Source organism: Mandrillus leucophaeus, unplaced genomic scaffold, assembly GCF_000951045.1.
Source record: "Mandrillus leucophaeus isolate KB7577 unplaced genomic scaffold, Mleu.le_1.0 Scaffold1105, whole genome shotgun sequence".
NCBI classification, from domain to species: Eukaryota; Metazoa; Chordata; class Mammalia; order Primates; family Cercopithecidae; genus Mandrillus; species Mandrillus leucophaeus.
In genome coordinates this window covers 211599-226744 of record NW_012099266.1, presented here as the reverse complement: position 1 = coordinate 226744, position 15146 = coordinate 211599, and the positions used below count along the sequence as shown (strand labels likewise).

At 37.5% G+C, this 15146-nt stretch overlaps 1 protein-coding gene and 1 long non-coding RNA gene across 6 annotated transcripts in view; one reads left to right on the top strand and one right to left on the bottom strand.

Annotated features, from left to right (window-relative positions):
- Positions 1-15146, top strand: part of ST7 (suppression of tumorigenicity 7) — a 230989-nt gene that overhangs the window by 66859 nt on the left and 148984 nt on the right. The gene's annotated exons all lie outside the window — the stretch shown is intronic.
- On the bottom strand, positions 1338-3967 carry LOC105548442. The gene is made up of 4 exons (XR_001007387.1): positions 3926-3967; positions 3093-3195; positions 1715-2401; positions 1338-1623 (listed from the first exon to the last, which is right to left on the bottom strand). It is a non-coding gene; the product is annotated as an uncharacterized LOC105548442 (long non-coding RNA).

Below are 15146 nucleotides of genomic sequence, written 5' to 3'. Positions count from 1 at the left end.
GAAATTCTTTCAGTCCTTTCTTTGAAATGGACCTGATAGATACAAATAACTTTCAGGACATTTGGTGATAGAATTTGGTTAATTAGCAGCTTGTTTCAGCTTTCTTCTCTGAGTGTTGTGAAAAGAGGCCAGACTTAAAGTCCAGTGAGTTCAAGACCTGGTTCATTATTAATTTGTGATGTTGTACAAATTATTAACATCTTCAGGCCTGTTTCTCATCTGTAAAATGAGGTGATGAACCATAAAATATAAAGCACCATTTTCCAAATTACGTTTTGTGAATGATTACTTGCAAAAGGTATTCTAAGGGTGGTTGTCAGGCAATAGGAGGAGAGGGAAATGGAGAGTTGTGATTTAAAGGGTATAAAGTTTCCGTTTTGCAAGATGAGAAAGTTCTGGAGATTGGTTGCACAACAATGTGAGCATATTTAGCAGTGGTAAATGGTACACTTAAAAAAGATTAAGATGGTAAATTTTATGTTATGTGCATTTTACGTGCATTTCACCACCATTTAAAAAACTATATTCTAAAAGCTCCATCTTTAAATAAATATTAATTTGTATTACACCCTCCTGCTGGAGAATGACACTGCATTCAGCATATCCAAATGTCTTAGGCATCCTGCACTTAAAAAAAAAACAACTTTTAAACTTTAACCCAGTATTTCTCAAATTCCTTCTCCCAATTAATTTAACATATCTTAATGTTCTATGGAACTTACACTTGAAGGAGTCCCATTTGAGAAAAAGTTATCTGGGGTCTTTCCAGTTCAAACATGTTTTTACTCTTCAAAGACACCGTATGGGCTATGCCAAAGTAAGATATTTGATAAAGATTAATTCAGGCCTTCCCAACCTTTTCCATTATCATGGCATGTATAGAAAGTAATATTTGCATGGCACACTGGGGTTAACCGACAAGGTGGCTTAGGGCTAAGGAGCACGGTAACTCAGTTACACCCTTGGATAAAGATCTGTAACCAGGTGTTTAAAAAGTTATCGCTGAGGAAGCTGCGTGACGTAGCTTGTTCTCCAGATGTCATTAGTTAGCATGTTTGGTCTGTCAGAGAAGTAGAGGCAGATCATACAAAACTCTATGCCCTTTGGTTTGCCTTGGCAGCAATTTATTTTCCACTTTAGAGGAACTAGAAAGTCTTCTGATTACATATGGCTGTGGATATTACTGGTCATTAGACCTAACTGGCAATCCCTCGTGGTATGAGAGTGAGGGATAAGAGGTTTCCAGAAGGATAATACTCTTCCACAGTCTATTTAATATACTCAAGTGATGAATTCAGCAGCCTCCTATTTTTAAAGCGAGAGCATATATCCTAATGTCGTAAGCAGAATAATTCGCATTTAATGGGGGAAATTTTTTTCAACTTCACATTTCTTAGAGGAACAAGTATTTAGTGTACTAATAGGTATTGGATGTGGGGAGAAAAGGATGTTTATATTAATTTTAAAAAGAAATATAGCATAGATCAGTGAGTGAGATCAACATTTTTTATGCTTCAGGTCTTTTTCTGAAGTCATCTTCAGCCCTTTCTCTCCACTCTATTCCTCAGTTAGTATCATTCTATAGTGTCACATCTTCTGAATGGCTTACTTAAAGATTCTAGACTGATGGAAAAAAAAACCAAAGAAACAAGAAATTGATTAGATTTGACAATGGCCTACATCATTGTTCAGTTAGTATTTTTATTCAGCTCACCTAGAAACTAAGCAGTCACGATCCACTTAGTAACAGATGTTTTGATTTCAGACATGCCAGGTCTTCCCCAGATTATCTTTTGTACTTACTGTCATTTTCCCCTTAAAACAACTTTTTTTGGTCTTAGTCTTTACTGTCTTCTCTGAGAATCCTATTAGAGTTTAAGAATTAAAACCAGATGTAGAACTACATCCTTGCTTAGTGTCAGGGAGCCACTGTGAAATCCCATTGACAACCTACTCTGGGCTTTAGAGCCAGAAGTTTAATTACCACCTATTGAGCAAGTTTGATTTGTTACTTCTTGGGTTCTGGCCAGGCAGAGCTAATTCCTCCAAGCAGAGCAAGGCTGGTGGGCAGAAGCCAGAATTGAGAAAGTGATGCAGTCACTTCAGCTTGTCCAGCTTCAGGCGTGGATGAAGGGAGTTAAGTGTGCCAGATTAAGTCCAAAGTGGCACACAAGCATGAGGGGCAATAGGGGCACCTGGTAAACCACAGCAAGAGGGAGTCTGCAACAAAGAAAGGGGGAGCGTGGTGACCAGCAAGGAGCAAGGGCTTGCAATTTTCAGAAGTCCAGGCAAGCTGTGCTGGCACCAGACAGGAAACATTGAGGCTGGGCTTCAGTCAGAGGCTGGCTTCAGCCTTTGAAGAAGACTGACAGGGGATATTAAGCAGTTACTGGAATGAGACCTGTAAAAAAGGCAGAAGAAAATCAGTAATAACAACTGAATAATAACAACTGAAGAAATCAGTAGACTATTTAACCACATCCGTAGGCCTCTACACAATCTAATACTGTGGAGTATTAAATGAATGAGATAGATTTAGAAATAAAAAACCGTCCATGGTATATTAAGGAAAATTCAAATCATAGTATATTACATAATATGTTAGTGAAAGGAACTTTGGGACATGGTAATGTAGAACTCTGTTCAGATGAATGATACAAACACCATAGGCATACTTTATAGGGACAGATATACTTTGTTTGCCTTTTGTTTTCATCCATATATCCTGAGGAAGGTCCACAATTATTGAATAATAACTGCCTAAAGTGGCAAAATGTCTCTGGTACTCCTGAAAAGAGGCAGCTTATTGTGGAGGGGGCATTGTGAGTGGTTAGGGGCACAAACTTTGGATCCCAACTACCCGGGTTTAAATCTTGCTTCTACTACGGACTACTCGTATGATTCTGAGTAAGTCCTTAACTTCTCTATACCTGTTACCCCATCTGTAAAAGGGGGACAGTAGTAGTACATACCTCAGAGGGTAGTTATGAGAATTGAGTAATAATAATATTTTAAAAATCTGTGGAAAAGTATCTGGCCTATAATTAGCCCTATAAATGTTTGTTAAGCAAATACACAAATAAAATACATACTTTCCCAGCTTCCAGGAATCAGGAACTAACCTTAGACTTTGCATCTGGTGTGGATATTGTTCTCATGGAACATTGAACATTTCTTAAAGTATTGTTTTAAGCACTGTGGAAAAAATAATAGTTAAAATTGTTAGCAGATCATGGAATTGGATTTTTTACCTCAATCCTTTTGAAATTAAGAAAAAAATTACACTAGTTACTTTAAACTGGCTATTCTGTATGTTTGTACTCCAGCGATATAGAAAGTAGATATTGTTATATGATTTCCTAGATACAATTAATCTAGGCCGGGCATGGTGGCTCAGACCTGTATTCCCAGCACTTTGGGAGGCCAAGGCGGGTGGATCACTTGAGGCCAGGAGTTCGAGATCAGCCTGGCCAACATGGTGAAACCCTGTCTCTAATAAAAATACAAAAATTATCCAGATGTGATGGCTACTTGGTTGGGAGGTTGAGGCAGGAGAATCGCTTGAACCCAGGAGGCGGAGGTTGTGGTGAACTGAGATTGTGCCACCGCACTCCAGCCTGGGCAATAGAATGAGACCCTGTCTCAAAAACAAGCTACTATCTTGTTTAGATAGCAGATCTTTTCCCCCTCAGAGAGAGCGCTTCGGCAGTTAGGAAAAGTAAATCACACCGAAACTGTTTATGGCGACCCCCCTCACCTCACACACTATGAGCTAGTTAGACAGAAGATAATGCAATTTACAAATATCTGTGGGTGGCCAGGCCTGATTAGTACATGTAAAACAAAAGTCATTAGATACACTGTGACTTCAAATAATGAGGCAGGGTAATAGGATTTGTTTTAATAAGATTTTGAGAGATTAAACCTCCTAAATCTTTGTAATTCTGTCAGGTAAAGTTAAGGAAACCAGCACTCCACAACATAAACAATGGTGTTCTATTTAGAACCTCTGCAAAATTAGATGTGATTGACTTCTCCTAAGACATTGAGCTGTAGTTAGTTGACATGTTTGTTTGCTAGTAAGTAGTGGTGCTATGGTGAATAATGCCCTTTTTGTATTTGTACTCTTTTTGGTACAGATACACAGTCTCATAGAATAATTTCAAATTAATTAGTATTGCAGCTGAACTATGTGATGCTATCACAATTTGGGTTAGTGGATGAATTTAGTAATTTTGGGTGCCATTCATCCTTTCTAGCTTAAATCCAATAACTGAATATTTAAAAACTTTCTTTTGTTGATAAAGGTGATACCAGTGGTATGCTAATATGGTGAGGATAATTTCTATCCCTTCCTAAGGATTTTTGTGAGGAATAAAGATGAAAATAATTACTGTAAAACATACTGCAAAAAATCTATTAAAATATATCCTATTCATGAAAATTTATATTAATGACCAGTATCCTTAATGTTACTTAAGTTCATAAGCACTCATAGTTCAAAGGTTTATTTTTTTCTTATTTTGAATATATATTATAACCACTGAACTCAACATAGTGACAGTTTTTACTTTGTTTCATGGTAGAAGTTGTATCTAAAGAAATAAAGGAGTGGAGGTAGGTAGAGAAGGATTAGAATGGGAGGTAGAGCTAGATAATGTAGGGGCTACACGTTTCTTTGCTCCCAAATTAAGATATTTGGACTAATTGTAAGATTAAGAAGTTCAGCCTCTCAGCACAGCCCATTGTTTCCCTGCCATCTACTCCTCTGGATGTCGAGGAGTAAGGGAAGGAAAGATGTGTTTCTTTGCTGTCCTCCACATTGTACTTCTTCCTGCTCCCAGGCCTGTTCGTGTGAGGCCTGAACCAGTGTGAAAAAAGACAGCTGGAGAACATACATCCTCTCATCTCCCTGCCTTTAGAGTTTTCTAGAACAGTTGCTTCATAAATTGCAGGGGATTCCCATAACTCAGTAATTTATCCTGATCTTCCTTAAAAATGAGAGAATTTCAAGATATCTTGTTTTGAAACCAGTTGCCCCATAGGCTGTTCTTTTTAATAAACATAGAAATTGACCCTTCTGGCATTAAAAATGTTGAAACACATTTGATTTCTCTGAGTTCCTTCCTCAGGAAACGACCTTTAGACCTCTCACAAAAAGTATCAAAGAACTGAAACCACATCACTGCACCATATGCCAAGAGATCCCCTCATTCACCATGTTTGCTTCTTTGCCCCTCTCAACTTCCTGGTTTTTTACACATCGTTACGTTGCTTACCTGCTATATAAACCCCTGATTTTAGTCAGTCAGGGAGATGGATTTGAGAGTGAGCTCCCATCTCCTCAGCTACAGCACCTGATTAAAGCCTTCTTCCTTGGCAATACTTGCCACCTTAGTGATTGACTTTCTGTGTGGCACGCAGCAGGACCTAGACCAAACCTCTGGTGTTTCCGTAACAATTTAAGAAATAGATTACGGATTATAAAACAAAGGTACAGAAAGTATCTTGATAAATCTTTGGTGAAACTGAAAGTAGATTTTTCATTTCCAGATTATCAATTTGGGATTTAGCTAATCAGGATACCTTAAATTTACAAATTAGTCAATCCATATGTGTATGTATACACATACACCCAAAACTTCTTAGTATTTCTCACTACTGAGGCAGGATATTTCCTTGATGCCTTCGTGGGACTTGCAACAGGGGTGCCTTGTTTGCCCAGCCCGCTGCTTTCAACTCCTCATGGGAGGGAGTGTGCGAGCAAACGAGGCAGGAACTGAGGTGCACGAGCACTGGAGTCTGCTGGCCACTTGGGCACCAGCAGGATCAAACTCCACTCAGACCCACTGCATTCCACCCCTTGTGGGAGGTGATTGGGTAGAGGAGCTGGAGCGAGCACTTTTGGGCACTGGCAGGAGCGAACTCTGTGCAGGCCCTGCGGCAGCATCCAGGCAGGGTGCCTGCGGCAGCATCCAGGCAGCGTCCCTGCGGCAGCATCCAGGCAGCGTCCCTGCGGCAGCATCCAGGCAGCGTCCCTGCGGCAGCATCCAGGCAGCGTCCCTGCGACTCCTGAAGCCCCAGGAGGCATGTTACAGAGCCCTTTTAGCTCTGCTGTCCACGGATGGCTTGAGTGTTAACAGCTCAGGGGGCCCTCCACCCTTTCACGTGAGGTGGCTGTTCTCTGCCAGTGAGGGCAAAGGGCCAGTGTATCAGCCTTTTGTATCTGCACTCATGGCTCCCGAGCTCTTGCCCGGCGTCCAGGAGAAACAAGGTTACACGAACAAATTGGATGGTAAATGTGGGAAATTTTTCTTGACGATGAAAGTGGCTGTCAGTGGAAAGGAGAGCTGAAAAGGGGACACGGGAGTAGGTAATCTCCTGGAGTCTGGCTCTCTCCAGTCGGATTCTTTTCCAAAGTTACGTCCTCAAGCTGTGTCTCTGAAGTCAAGCCACTTGTCTCCGATGTCCAGCTGTAGTCTCTGTTGTCCAGCTGCTTCTCCTCTCTCTGCTGGCTGAGCCTGGGGTTTTTATAGGCACAGGATGCAGGGTGGGGCAGACCATGGGCAGTTTAGGAAAAGGGAATATTTGAGTGGGAAAACAGGGATATAAGTTCTAACTTTGGGCCATGGTTTCAGGTTTTTCAGCTTGAGAGTGGGGCTTTGCCGTAGACCTGCCCTTTTCTGCCTAGAATTTCTCTGCCTCCTGTCTCCATCATCAGGAATTTCTAGTGATTTATACATATTGTCTTATTATTTTCTATAACATCACTTAGAGGAAGGTAGAAGTATAACATGTAAGTCTATGACAGGGTATGGCTAGCACACAAATTTATTGAAGATCCTAAAGGACTGTCCTCAAACCAGAGAAAGAGTGACATTTAGGAATCCAGTAACTGCTTTTATGCTACTGCAGACATTGTGTTAAATAGGTGTTATAACACAAGCCATAATAGCTCCAGATGAGAATGTTATTAAATTTAACCATTTAGAATGGATAATATGTTGTAGTAGTAATAATAGATATTATAGGCAGCATGTGGGTTTGCCTCATTTTAAGCAAACCTGAAAAAAATGTGTATATTATCAAATTTTTGGATTTTTGCCAATGTAATCAGTGTGGGTTTGAATTCTGTTGTGAAAGAGGTATTGATTTCTTTCTCTTTTTTCTTTTCTTTTTTTTTTTTTTTTGAGACAGGGTCTTGCTCTGTCACCCAGGCTGGAATGTGATATTGATTTCTAAGAACTCTATTTATTAGTGAGATTAGCCCTTTGTGATATGAGTTGCAAAAGTTTTTGGATTCCTCGCTTAAATGCTATGCTAGAGTAGTCATTAGAGATTTGTCATTTGTCTTAGAGGTGAAAAGAGCCTTGTAGTCCAAATCTCTCAATCTATAGATAAGAAAAATTGACCCAGAGACATTAAGCTGTTAGCCTAAGAGAGAGCAAATCTGATCCCTAAATCTTTTCTAGGAAACAAGGTTCCATGTGGCTACAAGAGAGTGAAGGACAGAGGGAAGAACTCATAGTTGCAGCCATGTTCATGTAGTAGTTTTATACAACTGGCATCGAATCCAAAGCATAGCTTGTAACTCCTTGATGTTGAGAAGGTGCAGCTGGGCATTTTGAACAGTTTTAACAGTAGAATAGAAAAGTAAAGATTTCAAAAACTAGAATTATGTTTTTACAACCTTAGTTTTAGGAGCATTGCTGATTAGTTGCTAATTAATCCATCTCTCTGGTGAAACAGATTAGTAGCATTATTGGGTTATAATATAACCCAATAAGCATTGTGAATCCAAGTTAACATGTTACTTTCATTCTTTCTAATGTAATTATTATGCTATTATCAATTTGTTACCATGCAGTAATCATGCAGTTTTAAGTAACTGCTTAAAACCCAGAGTGAGGCATAGAAATTTATGTCCAATTGGACAGAGCTGAATGTCAGCTACATGGTAGCAAGATAGATGCTTTGCATCAGGGTCATTTCTACTGTTATAAAGCTTGAAAAAGAATAGAACAAAAAGAGTCATGGTTGTATGGATGTCTTTATGGGTGATAAAGTTTGAATTAGCATATGTAGGACATTCCAGTACAATTAATAACCACTCTGTTAGTTAATTGGTTGGGGTGAATTCTCTTTTAGTGTTCCATTTACCTTATAATTAGCTGTAACTCAGCAATTAAGTCATGACACCAGCCCACTGTGACACTGAAGGATGGAGGATAGTGCTTGGGTGGGGGAGCATAGTGCTTAGATGCATTCTGCTCATATTAAATCAGACTTGTTGGCTTCCTAAGTGCCTCTCATTCTCTTTTAGGTTCTTGAATAGGTCTATGTGTTATTCATATGTAGTCATAAATGCACTGAAACAAATGCCGTCCGCCCCATGAATCTGCAGGTTCCACATCTGCAGATTCAGTCAATGGCGTATTGAAAATAATATTCTGAAAAAAATTCATGGTTGCCTCTGTACTAAACATGTACAGCATTTGTTTTTTTACTCATTATTCCCTAAACAATACAGTAAAACAACTATTTATGTAGCATTTATATTGTCTTAGGTATTATAAGTAATCTAGATATGGTTTAAAGTATACAGGAGGATGTGCATAAGTTATATGCAAACACTATGACATTTTATGTAACGGACTTGAGCATCCTCTGCTTTTGGGGTCCACAGGGTGAGGGGATTCCTAGAACCAGTCCTCCATGGGCATGGAGGGACAACTATAATTTAATACAGGATTTTGTGATTGTAGTAAACAGTACAAATTGTTTCATGTTCATGTACCATCTTTCTAAAACTAGAATTCAGATTACATATGTACATATAAATACTTTTTCTCATTGGTTCTTTTAGAAAAACTTTTTAAGATAGGAGGATTTTGTTCTTGATGTTGTTGTTGCTATTATTCTGTCAACTTATTCTTAAATATCTTGTTTTAACTAAAATAAAACTGAATTAAAAAAAAGATTCACCTAAATTCCTGCTTTAGAAAACAGCCTGTATTGGTTGTTTTAAAAGCTATATATGCTTTTATTTGTTACCAAAATAAAACAAGTGCATTTAAAAATATTTAAGACTAGAGAGAATGGAAAAAGTGTGTAAAATAAAAGTTCCATGTAATTCTATCCTCCAAAGATAACTACTTAATGGATTCTAGTTTTATGTCATGCTTTAGAAACCTTTTGTCCTGCTGATTAAAATACACCACTAGCACATATAGTAGAACATTTCAAGTCTGTAGTGAAGAAAAAAAAATCACTCATAATTCTACCATTCAGAGGTGAGCACTACTGGAATGTTTGTCCTTCTATTTTTCAGTGATATATGTGTTACAGAAACTACACTTATGTTTATGTACCTATACAGATAGCTAACGTATCATCTATACACTTTAAACAAAAGATGTCAAACTACACACACTTATATAATTTGCTTTTTAAACTAAAATGTAGTGATCGTTTTCCCGTCATTTGTAACTTGATTTTTAATGGCTGCATACAATTATATCATATAGAGATTTAATATTTAACCATTTTTCTTGTTGTATATTTAGTTTTTTGTATTTTTTTTGCTTTTGCAAATAATATATTTATAGATATATTTTTGCTGAATATCCTTGAAGATAAATACTTGTACATACCTATTATTATCTCCTTAGGTTAAATTCCCACGTGTAGTGATTTTTAAAGAACCACAAAAATATGCTCAATTCACATGAACGAACTTATGGGATTGATGAGTGTTTGAGCAAGATCCCATCAGATTTTTAGAATGACTTTAGCAAGTAAATTTGAAGATTCCAAATTTCAGGCTTTTAATATAAATAGATAATCTTCTAGCCTTAAACATTCTGCATTTAGGTACTTAAATATTTTGGCAGAGTATGTATTAATAATCACCAGATTTGTGCAGAGGAAGCCTATTGTGCATATTTTAATACCACCTTTATTTATGTCACTGAGTTTTCTATCCATTCATTGTTTGAAACTGTGTATATCACACCAAAATCCAAATCCAAAGTGAAAAACATAGTCAAACACAGGTGTTGTGGGGTACACAGAAACAAGCAAAACTAGATTTTCTTGGAGAAAAAGGATATGGTGACTTCCCAGGATGCTTTAAATTTCTTTCTTGTTTTTGGCTGACCTCACTCTAGGAAGAGAAAATAAATTATATTGGTTATTTTATTTCCAAATAAAAGCAAAAGAATTATAACTTATAAAATAGCTTAAAATGTAAGTAAAAAATATAAAATAGTATGACTTAAAATATAAAAGGGTATTATCTCAAATGTTGATTAAAACAATAGTTAGATGACTGGAATAAAATTTTGACTTTAAAATGTAGAAACTGTAATAGCTACTGTTTAGTGAGCTCACAGTAGGTACCTAACATGACCCCAGGAGCTTCTTCTCATTCTTATTAATCTTTATTAAAGCCAGGATAATAATATATGCATGGCAGGTCTGAATGCTTCAATTTTAAATGCTTCTCAAATTATTCATCTTTTTGATGTTTTAGATCCAGGAAACCTTTGGATGCCTCCCCACAATTTATTAAATTTTTTCAATGTGTTAATCATTTTCTTTACAATTTTTATATAAATTATTTTAAGTGTGATTTGGCACGACCTGTAGCAGAAATTTTAATCATTTCATTCATCTTTTTACCACCATTGTTTATCTGAGACATAATGATTTTTCTGACTTCAGTGACACCTGGAATGAAACCAGTACTCTATGGTTTCAAGTAGTTTTTGTCTAAATGATTTTATTTTAGAATTTATGTTTTGCCAGAGTGAAATGAGCAATTCAGATGTAATAGGGAGTGACTGTACAGTAATGAGTTTCATTTCTAGCTAGCTATTTTTATCCAAGGAATTGGTATTCTCTAAAATGACAATTGTAAAAAATGACTAAAATTATTTTTGAAGCATTTTTATTTAGACTTGATATACCAGGGTTCCACTAGAGAAACAGAATCAGTAGGCTATGCACACATACACTGAGACAGAGAGAGAGAGAGAGAGAGAGAGAGAGAAAGAAAAGCAATGAACTGGCTTCCAGGATTTTGGGGGCTGGCTAGCCAAGTCTGAAATGGGTAGGGCGGGCCATTAATCAGGAAGGGCAGGCTGGAACTCTTGTGTCTAAGCTGAAGCGGCTGTCTGCAGGTCCAATTTCTTTATCAGAGAAGCCTCAGCTCTGCTGTTAAGGCCTTCGAATGGATTGAACCAGGCCCACCCAGATTATCTAGGATAATCTTTACTTAAAGTCAATGGATTGTATATTTTAATCACATCTACCAAATACCTTCACAGCAATACTTAGTGTTTGATTTAATAGCTAGGGGCTGTAGTCTACCCAAGTTGACACACAAAATCTCACCATCACACTTGATATCTGAACTAGTTGAATGCTCATATAGAAACACCCACTTCATTAATAGGTAGTCATCATTTATCCATGAGAAAAACCATGTATTGTCTATGACTGCTTTCATGCTACAACAGCTGACTACTTAATGCTGGTACTAGTTTGGGCTATACACAGTTTGCACGTTACTAAAAGTAAAAATCTACCTTAGAAATACTAATATTTACCAGAGTTGAGAATATTGAAAAGAAGGTATGCTAGGCTACATTTAGGACTTTTATAAAGTTTTGAGGAATGGCAGCATCACTGGGATACTGATGACTTCCCAAATGATGTAATGGGGCAAACAGTCATTTAACGCTTTGCTTCTTAAGCGGGGCTCATAACTCCCCTGAAATATATTCTTATTTTATTCCGCCATTAGTAGAAAATACCAGAGAAGCATTGCTTTTATTCAAGGTAAACCAGGGGTCAGCAAACTCCTTTCTGTAAAGAGCCAGTTAGTAAATATTTTCAGCTTTGCAGGCTGTACAGTTTGTTACACTATTTAACTCAGTTGTTGTAGCATGAAAGCAGTCATAGACAATACATGAACTAACAAGCATGGCTGTGTTTATCAAATGTATTTACTAACACAGGCAGTGGGCTGGATTTTGCCTGCAGGCTGCATTTTCCTATCCCTGATGTAGACAGGTCTGGTGTGTTGGTTTAATAGTCGCTCTGCTTGTAATACCATACATATCTAGTGACAGGATGTATTTCAGCACAGTTTAGGAACTGGTCAACTATTGAACACCTTCCATTTTTCTGCTATTTTATTTTATTTCATTTTATTTTATTTCGAGGTGGAGTTTCACTCTTGTCACTCAGGCTGGAGTGCAGTGGCATGATCTCGGCTCACTGTAGCCTCCACCTCCCAGTTTCAGGCGATTCTCTTGCTTCAGCTTCTGCAGTAGCAAGGATTACAGGCACCCACAACCACACCTGGCTAATTTACACACACACACACACATATATATTTATTTTTATTTTCATTTTTGAGACAGAGTTTCGCTCTTGTCACCCAGGCTGAAGTGCAGTGTCACAATCTTGGCTCACTGCAACCTCTGCCTCTGGTTCAAGTGATTCTCCTGCCTCAGCTTCCCGAGTAGCTGGGATTACAGGAGCCTGCCACCATGCCCGGCTAATTTTTTGTATTTTTAGTAGGGATGAGGTTTCACCATGTTGGCCAGGCTGGTCTCAAAACTCCTGACCTCTGGTAATCTACCTGCCTCAGCCTCCTAAAGTGCTGGGATTACAGCTGTGAGCCACTGCACCTGGCCACATGTCTCTGCTATTTTAATAAGAACATGGAATAGAATAAGTACAGGAATGGGGTCGCGTTCAATCTATCAGGGGATTAAAGCTATTATTTATAAAATTATTAGCACACAATATAGAGTTATGATATATTTTTATATATGATTGTATAACATATGACTTGTCTATTAAATATATGTAATGAAGCATATTCTCTCAATTCTCAAGAAAGAAAAAAAAAAAAAAGTAAGCATTCATGTTTGTTTTGTGGCTCAGCACAGAAGCTAGGCCAGGTGCAGAGATTTCCTTGTGAGCATATGGAGGCAGCACCGTAAGGCAAGCTGGTGGTTGCCAACTTCCTGGCTTTGGTTCCGTCTCCCATCTTCTCCTTATTAACAAATGACAATAATCAGAGAAAAAGGAAGCTGAAGAATTATTTGAGCATATATGTAGACGACATAGGCATTTGGTAGACTATCATAGACATCCAAATACTTGGGTTTGAGATTCTAAATTTGGTAGCAAAAATGCTACTTTTTACTCTAACACTATGTAGTCAATAGTTCAGGCACAGGCTAAGAAACCAGCAGATTTTCCAATTCTTAGAAAAATGACCTAGGGAATAGCACTTACCATCTTTAGGTATTAGCTTCTTCATCTGTTTTAGTCATGCCTTATGTCAGTGATCTTTAAGCTGGAGCAGATCAATTCCCATGTATTAGAAAGATGACTCAGGTGGCAGTGTAGAGTTTGGGCTAGATTGAGTGCTGAGAGATGGCATCTAGGAGACAGGTTGGGGGGATATGATCATCCAGGTAAGAGAAAGGAAGATTGGACCACTGAGGTCACACAGATGGAAAGAAATGAACCTACTGGAAACACCTGTGAACACATGCTTGGGTACATGCTTTATGTGAACCCAGGGTGAGTAATGCTGTGGGATCCTTCCAGTGTAAGAAGCCCTTAGAACAATGGTTGGGAACTCAGGCTTCAGCACCGGTTGTACCTGAATTCATATCCTGGGTCTGCCACTGTCTATCTGCGTGACTTTGGACAAGTGGCTTAAGTGATTTAATCTTCACTTTCTTATCTCTAGACACAGGCAGGATAATAACACAAAGTTGTGAAAATTTACTAAGACACAATGTAAAGCATTTAGCCCATTGCTGGTTGTTTTATGAAGATTCTATGAGTGTTTGCTACGACTACTATTATTATTATTATTATTATTATTATTATTATTAGTGGGAGGAAGTAAAGTTCAAGTACCAATAATAATTTTCAACCATTACAAATTGTGATTATATGAAAGTTTTAAAAATTTCTCAGGAACCAGGGAGCATTCTATTTTTTATTCTAATCTGAGAATAAAATTATATTTTATGTTTTTACTTTTCTCAAAAGTGGTAGGAGCAAATTGATTTTAGGTTGTCATTTTTTCTGTTTCCAGGTTTTTAGAACAGTAGATACCTGTTCTCTGTAATTTGGTATGTCTATCTGTGTAATGCTTAAGTCAGTCCTGGTGGTTGTTCCTAAGAAAAGGAAAATAAGAGGCAAATACATATTGATTCTGTACAAAAAAAAGAAGAAAAGAAGGGGGAAAAACATCAAAAGTCACTAGTGCTCTGTGACAGAAGAGAAAAAGGTTATGTTTCATACTACACTGAGGTAGACTTTATGTTAAAAACACACTCACCAATACTCTGCAAGTCGAATTTTTTTTGAATATTTCTTTTCATCAGCTAGGTTCTTATTTTATTTTCTCTGCAGCTGTTGGTCTGTCTCATGTTACATTCCCATCATTTCTGTATCTGGTTTTGCCTGTGATGAGGCTGAGAAATGTCTCATTTTAATGGTTTCTGTGTTTTGTGTCTGTCCGTTTTCCAGTTTTAGGGAGACATTTAAACCAGTAGTCATGTCATCTCATGTAATGACATGTCTCTCTGCTTATTCTCCCTTCTGTTAGCAAACAATATTTATGGTTAGTGTCTGTGTGTATGTGTGCGATGACTATTTGCTATGCAGTTGCCTTGAGCACTGTGAAGCTCCGCATATTCAATGGAGTGGTTTCTTTTTGTTTTTCTGCATGCTATCAAGTACTCTCAAAGTGTCCCTTCTGCTTTTTGCATCAAAGATAGCTGGAGGATAGAAAGGGACGTTCTAGTAAATTCTACTTTCTAGCAAATTATATATAGAGGTTTTTCTTCCAGTAATGTTTTCCTCCCGATTTTTATGTAGAAAGTGTTTTGTTAAAATTCTGAAAATGAAACTCAGGAAATTAAAAGAAAAGGGAAACATTGCATCAATTATGACAGATAAGAGGTTAACGTACTAAGAACTTTTATAAATTAGTGACATTCCAATAGAAAAAAAGGCAAACACCACGAACCAGTAATTAAATTAAATTAAACAATTAATTAAAGCATTAAAAACTAGAGAAAATAGAATTCTAAGCCTAGCTA